Raw genomic sequence first — 7867 nt, forward strand, 5'->3', positions numbered from 1 at the left:
TAGAGAGAGAGAGAGAGAGAGAGAGGGAGCAGGAGTCAGAGGGAGAGGCAGAGGGAGAAGGAGAAGCAGACTTCCCGCTGAGCAGTGAGCCAGATGTGGGACTCAATCCCAGTACCCTGGGATCATGATCTGAGCTGAAGGCAGACATTTAACCGGCTGAGCCACCCAGATGGCCTACACCTAATTACCTTTTGATACGACTCATGCTGTCCTCAGCCCCAATTCCCCTCCCCTCCCCAGCCCTCCTGCCAAAGCGGCTCATTTAGAAGCTTGGGCAACACCAGGGCACATTCAACTTGTCCAAAGCTGTCCTGGTCTCTGTTTAGATGGGGTACACTGACTGGAGTGGTTGCAGAGAAAATCCAACTATTACCATTTTAGGAGACCATTTTCTTACCAGGGGGCCATCTCCTGTAAATCCACATGTGTTCTATCTTTTTGATGGACCCCATCACTTTAAATGTGGAGATGTCTCAGGCTTTGTGGTCCTTCCATTCCAGCTCACCCTCTCCAATCTGCCAATATGCTGTTGGATTGCCCTGGGGCTTTGCAGATCCCATTTCTACTTTCCCTGCAGGGTCCCTCACAGGCTTTGCCAGTCAGGTGATAAGGAAACACTATGAGGCTGGAGTGGAAAAGAGGGACCAGCTCCTCCTGTGGCTTCCTCTCCCTGGAGGGGCCATCCAAGCAGGCTTCTTCCTGAATTAGGAGATGCTTCCAGGGGGTGGTGTTTCCAACAGTTACAAAATCAGCTCCCTGCCCCCTCTGGCGGGAGTGCCCCCCTCCCAGAGCTGCATTTCCAACCCATGGGGTCCCTCTTATGAGCCCAGAAACACCAGCCCTCTGAGATGAGCTTCTGTTCCTCCTGTGAGGAGTGCCAGCTCTAGTTACTGTTTAAATAATTTTACACCTACTTAACAGCTCTTTGTATTAAATTCTTAGCTTGACTCCTTGGTTACCAGATGGCTACTCCCCTACCCTCTTCCAGCTCCCACGTGACATATGGACACCATATACATATTGTGTGCATGTCATGGGTTGGGGATCTCACTGTGCAGTCAGGACAGTGAATATCATGTGGTGAGCTCTAGACCGAGTCAAACCAGTTGGGGGTGGTGGGGAGGGTGACCTCGGAAAGGGACAGAAGCCCCACTGCGTGTGGCTGAAGAACAGCACACACCTCTTGTGGGGGATTGGGAAGGTAAGGAGTTCTTCTAGGTCAGGAAACTTTTCTCTCTCTGAAGAATGGAGTCTGGGTAGAATGATCCAGGTGAGGCAGTCCCAGGTGACCAGGAAAAGGTAACTTCTGAAGAATTCAGCAGACATTCATCTCTCTTTTCTTCTGTGGTGCCACAAGCAAAAATTGGTTTAAACATTTCATTTTTAAAAAATTTTATTTATTTATTCATGAGAGACACAGAGAGAGGCAGAGACACAGGGAGAAGCAGGCTTTCTACAGGGAGCCAGACGCAGGACATGATCCCAGGACCCTGGGATCACGACCTGAACAGAAGGCAGATGCTCAACCACTGAGCCACCCAGGCGTCCCCAAACTCCATCCTAACCCTGTATTGCATTTGGTTGCCATGTGTCCTTCCTGTCTGTTAATCTGGAAAGTTCCTGGGGTCTTTCTGTAGCGATCCCCTTATAGCCTCCTCCCTGCTGTGCTGCTCCCACTCTGGACACAGCAGAAACTGGGAAGCAGGGAGGCAGGACCGGGAGGCATAAAAGCAACAGGAGGAGAAAAAGAAAAGAAACGAACCCAGTTCATCTGCCTGGTGTGGCTTCCGACCTGAAGCAGGACTGAGCTGAAGCTGAGAAGGCTTAACATCATGGCTGGAATTGTGGCCAGTATATGACATGGACGTTGTAATACCCGAAATGAAACAGCATCTGTCCAGCTCCTGGGCCTGCAGAAACTTTTATCCAAGGGAACTTTTTTTTTTTTTAAGATTTTATTTATTCATGACAGAGACACAGAGAGAGGCAGAGACACAGGCAGAGGGAGAAGCAGGCTCCCTGTGGGGAGCCCGATGTGGGACTCGATCCCAGGACCCCAGGATCACGCCCTGAGCCAAAGACAGATGCTCAACCTCTGAGTGACCCAGGTGTCCCTATCCAAGGGAACTTTTATCTAGGGAAGGAAATTACTGCTAAATATTCAAAGGAATGGCAAGAGGCCACAGATCCCCGTGTCCCCTCGGTGGGTTTCCATTGCTGGCCCAGGAGGAGGAGGTGGTGCCAGCTGGGGGAAACTGCTATTTCTTCACAGTCTCCAAGCATAATTACTCCTGGAAGCCCACACTGAAGAGAGTTCTCTCCCCTGTTGTGAACTGCTTGGCTAATGCCCTAGAAAAATCTGTTAACTCCTCAGTTGTCTGGTCAGTCTGAGCAGGGGTTCCTGAGAATGAGGCATGTGAGTGGCAGCTGGTGGGAACCAAGGAAGGCGAGGACAAGGACGTAAACTGAGGATGGGATGGGTGATAGATAAACTTCTCTCCTCATGCTCTGGCCGGGGCCCCAAAAGCTGCCCCTCGCTGACATGGGTTGCTGATTTTTGCTTCTATGAGTGCTACTTCCTGTGTGGTTTGAAGGCCCTTGGAAAGCCAGCATTCTCTCCCTCCCCCAGGTCTTTCATCTCCTGGGTTTCTCCTTTGTGCTTACTTCCTTCATCTCAGAAGAATTTACAAAGGGTTCCTAACTCACAGAGCCAGAGGCCGAAGGAAGGAGAGGCCATGAGGTCTGGATGGGCCTCTGTGTGGCTGGCTGAGCTGGGATTTATCACTTCACCCCATGGGCCTCCATTTGTCTCATCTGTGGGAAGAATGCGGTCCCAACCCTTCCCTGTCTGCCAGTCTTTGATAATATTTGGAGAAATCCTTGGAGAGCTTGCAGAAGCCCTGTAAGATTCAGGGTGCAAATGAGAAACAGAACAGGCACATGGTGGAATCTGGGGGAAGGTCAGTCGGGGCCACCTTATGGGGTGTGGGCTGCACTGGGGGAAAGGCACTATAAGGACAGGAGCCTGTTCCTGGGCTGGGGGAGTGGCGGATGCTGTCACCACCCTCAGGCCTACAGGTGCTGAATGGAGCCAGGGCTGGGTGGCGGTGACATCCGACCCTGGCAGGTCTGGAGGGGCTTGGCCAGCCCGCAGTGATCCCCAGAGAGGTCTGACCTCTCACCTCTAGCTTCTCTCACCTCTGGCCCCATTGGTCAAGGGCCACGAGGAGTCAGAGAGCATGAGAGCCCCTCGATGTGACCCTCCCAGCTCGACATTTTGGGTGCAGAGCAAGAAGATGGGGATGGGGAGCACAGTCGGGGATGCAGACGGAAGATATCCTGCCCAGGCCACCCCTCCAGCCCCTACTTTTTGCTCTTGTCCTTTGTCCAGTTGAAAAAAATGTTTATCCCCAACAGAGAGAGTCACATAGAATCCCATCAGTTACTGTATTGTTCAATTCAGTGCTATCAATTCAGCCAAACTCCCACCTAAAATCTAAAATATTAGCTACCACCAGGGCTCTTTATATTTGATAATGAGGAAAAGAAAGGCAGGGAATGGTTAATTTATATAACCGACATGATTCGTGATTGTAATAGGTCATAAATCCAAGGTGCTAACCATAACTGCCCTCTGCCCTCGTCCTTCTGTGTTCCCCCCATCCTATGCCGATGTCAACTAGGTTGAGTTCTTTACTTAGAAGGATCACCTGAATCTTCATTCTGGAAGGATCTGGGTCCTTGGTGGTTCTCTTTCCATTGTCCTGGACTATTGGATAAAGAAATAGCAAGAAGTATCCTAGTGAATGTCTTGGGACCCACACACGCAACCACATGAGGTGATTTGCCCGATGGTTATTGGAATCAATCACCCTGGTCAACACGGTGACCCCCTTCGCTGTTGATTAGGCAGCGTGAGGATCCCTAAGAACAGCTATGCCTTGGCTCCCGGGGTGAATTATTTCCTTCTTGGATGCAGTCAGAACCCCACCAGAATAACAGAGCAAGTGGGTTGTAACATTAAGAGATTTATTTCAAGAAATTGGCTGCCTGAGTGTGGAGGCCAACCGGGCAGGCCGGCAGGAAGGGCAATCTGGAACTCTTGGGCAAGAGCTAATGCTGCAGTTCACAGGGGAGTTTCTTCTCCCGCAGGAACATCTCAGCTGGGCTCTTAAGGCCCTCGACTGATCGGCTCAGGCCCACCCAGATTACTGAGGATAATCTCCTTTACCAGAAGTGAGCTGATTGTAGATGTTAATCCCATCTACAGAACACACAGCAGCACCTAGGTTTGTGTTTGATTAGGTAAGGGGGCTAGAGACTGGACAGATTGACACATCACACTGACCATGACAGGCCCTGACAAATTCTGAACCCTCCAATTCCAAGATGAGAGGGTTATATTGTATAACAGTGGGAGGGGTGCTCTCATCTCCACCTCCTTGCTTCCCAGCCCAATGCATTCTGGCTCAGGGGAAGATGGGCCCATGTAGTGGCTCCTTTTGAAGGTGTGTAAGGCAGGTGCAGACAGTACTGGGACCTCTAGCATGTCCCCTTTCGGCTAGCACTGTCCCCCAGGCTTCAGCAGGCCACCACATTCTTCTATCAAGCCAGAAACTTTGAGCGATGTGGTATTTGGGCATTAGCCTATTGCCACACTATTTTCCCCCACAAACACAGGCGTACAAAAGGGGAAAATTTTGATAAGAGATATGTCGGTCTCTTACACGGTAGAGCTGATTTATTTTTTTCATCTCTTACCAACAGTCATGCTTTCTGCAGTATGTCAAATGATGCACCAAATCACAGCAAACCAAAAAATGTTCTCCCCAGCTCGTAAGGACTTACATTCCCCAAAGAGAGTTTCAGATCATCTTCTTGGATTCCATGAAGCGTTTTATGAAACTGCAGAAAATATAGATCATTAATCCTTTGCTCAAATAAACACTAAACTCTGTCAATCTAGCGGCACAGATTTGGCTGACGGTGCAAATGTGAACTTCAGCAAGCGTCCCTTTCCATCTGCGACTTTCTTACCAAAGAAAACGAAATCGTCCTGCATTTATGAGGTGTGATTTTCCTACTGGGGATATTGACACTTTTGTAGTGAAAGTTCATGGTCAACTTTTGGTTTCCCCAAAACATGTAGAAGCACTTCGGGAGACTTCCCACTTGATAGAGATGGAAGGAGCCAGCCCCCTGAGCCCTGTGCCTGTAACGTGGCTGTCTTTCTTGGCCCCCGTGAGAAAGATGCTGACCTGCTGCAAAAACATATATTCACAGTTTGGGGCGAAAAGAATGCGCTTCTCTGATTTGGGGAGACATTAAGGATGAGAATGGGGAAAAGGCTGAGAGCAAAAGAGAATGAATATATTCTTTACCAAACACTGTCTAACGGTCTTTGAAGGGGTCACAAAAAGCTTAGCAAAGGACCAACCAACTGTCCTTGAGTTGTTCGATGGAAGGTGGGGGTTATGACAAAAGTTCATGCTTTAATTTTGTTTTATTTTTTTAAAAGATTTTATTTATTTATTCCTGAGAGACCCAGAGAGAGAGACAGAGACATAGGCAGAGGGAGAAGCAGGCTCCCTGTTGGAAGCCCGATGGGGGACTCGATCCCAGGACCCCGGGATCATGACTGGAGTGGAAGGCAGACGCTTAACCACTAAGCCATTTAGGTGCTCCTGTTTGTTTTAAGTAGGGTCCATGCCCAGTGTGGAGCCCAATATGGGCTTAAACTCATGATTCTGAGATCAAGACCTGAGCTGAGATCAAGAGCCAGGCACTTCACCAACTGAGCCACCCGGAGGTGACCCACTAGCTCATATTTTTTTAAAAAAAACTATTTTTTAAAGACTGGAGAAAATTTTAAAATCACTAGAAAGGGCAACTGGATTCTCTCTCTCTTTCTTTTACTAAATCTGTGACTTATTTGTACTCTAACTTAAAATTTCCAAAGTTAAAACTCTTCCTATGTTTTAAAATCATTATCCCTGAGAAAGAGAGGTTTAACTGGTGCCGTCTGCTTCAGAGTGCTTAAAATGATGGGCATCTTGGACATGGGCCCCCACATAACGAGTTTAATGATGCAAAGGTCCTGAGTGAGAAATAGCAGCCTACAAAAACAAGCCTGTGGGTACAGAGTGGATGGGCAGTTTTGCAGAGCTGGAAACAAGTTCTTGCAAGTCTAAAAACTTGCTGTTGATAGTTTATTAAACAGAGCTCTCTACAGAAACAGAGGAGAGACAGAGACATACAGAGAGACAGAGAGAGATTTTGAGGAATTGGCTCACATGACTGTGGCAAGTCTGAACTTTGTAGTTGGGCTGGCAGGCTGGAAACTCAGATAAGAACGATGTTGTAGTCCTGAGTCCAAAACCTGTGAGACAGGCCTATAGCCTGAAAACTCAGGCAGGGTGTGCAGTCTTGAGGAAAATTCCTTCTTCTTCAGGAAACTTTAGTCTTTGCTCTTCGGGCCTTCAACTGATTCGGATGAGGCCCACCTATATTATAGAAGGTCATCTGCTTCACTCAAAGCCTACTGAAAAGTGTTAATCACATCTGAAACATAGATAGCTTCAGAGAAACATCTAGACTGCTGTTTGACCAGGCAACTGGGCCCCCCAGCCTAGCCAAGATACATATAAAATTAACCTCTGTGTCCAGCAAGGAAGCTTTCTATGTTCAAATGCTTTTGTTGAGAAGATAGCTCAATGTCATCACTTTGGACTGACGTCAGGCATCAATATAATGGGGGCCCCATAAGAGAAGAGCTGTAAGAGGATGCTTGGGTGGCTCATTCGGTTAAGCATCTGCCTTCTGCTTAGGTCATGATCTCAAGGTCCTGGGATTGAGCCGCGCATGGGGCTCTGTGCTCAGTAGGGAGTCTACTTCTCCTTCTATCCCTCCTCCCAGCTTGTGCTCTCTCTGTCTGTCTCAAATAAATAAATAAAAGGAGAGAAGAGCCATAAATTCAAAGTGAATTTTCCTTTGACTATGTTCAGCGTTATCACCACATACGAGAAAAAGAAGGATGTCCTAAAGGCTGTGGGCAGTTCAGAGAGGTATTAGCAGAGGAGGAAACAGCAAGGGCAACAATATCCCTACTGTATCACTGGACAGAAAGACACACATCATCGCCACATTTTATTAAATATAAATACTGAAGTAGTCCTATTGTGTTTATATTTTCCTTCTAAATATCTTACATTCATGTATCTTCACATAGCCTGCAAAATTTAAAGATCCAATAAGGAGTTAAACTGCTGTGTTAGAGGACAGAAAGAAACATGATCAAAGTATTGTTATATTTTCTCAGATATATTATTTGTTTAATTATCCCACTACTAATTACAACTAATTCACTAGTCCAATCATTGTTTTTTTTTTTTAAGGCTTTATTTGTTTATTCATGAGAGACCCAGAGAGAGAGGCAGAGACACAGGCAGAGAGAGAAGCAGGCTCCTTGCAGGGAGCCCGATGTGGGACTCGATCCAGGCATTCTGGGATCACACCCTGAGCCCAAGGCAGATGCTCAACCACTGAGCCACCCAAGCGTCCCCATTGTTTTGTTCACATAATAACGTTATGTAACAGGAAAGTGGGTAATATAGAATAATAATATATAATTTCAGTTACTTTTCATATTTTCCCCCTTTTCTGTTTTTTTTTTTTATTGAAGTACAGATGATGCACAATGTTACCATGTTACATTGGTTTCAGGTATACAGCATAGTGATTCAACAAGTCTATATGTTATGCTGTGCTCACAGCAAGCATGGCTACCATCTGTCACCATACAATGCTACTATAATATCGTTGATTACATTCCCTTTGATGTACCTTTTTATTTTTCATATTTTCTTTT

The sequence above is a fragment of the Canis lupus genome, chromosome 31, assembly GCF_011100685.1.
Source record: "Canis lupus familiaris isolate Mischka breed German Shepherd chromosome 31, alternate assembly UU_Cfam_GSD_1.0, whole genome shotgun sequence".
NCBI lineage: Eukaryota > Metazoa > Chordata > Mammalia > Carnivora > Canidae > Canis > Canis lupus.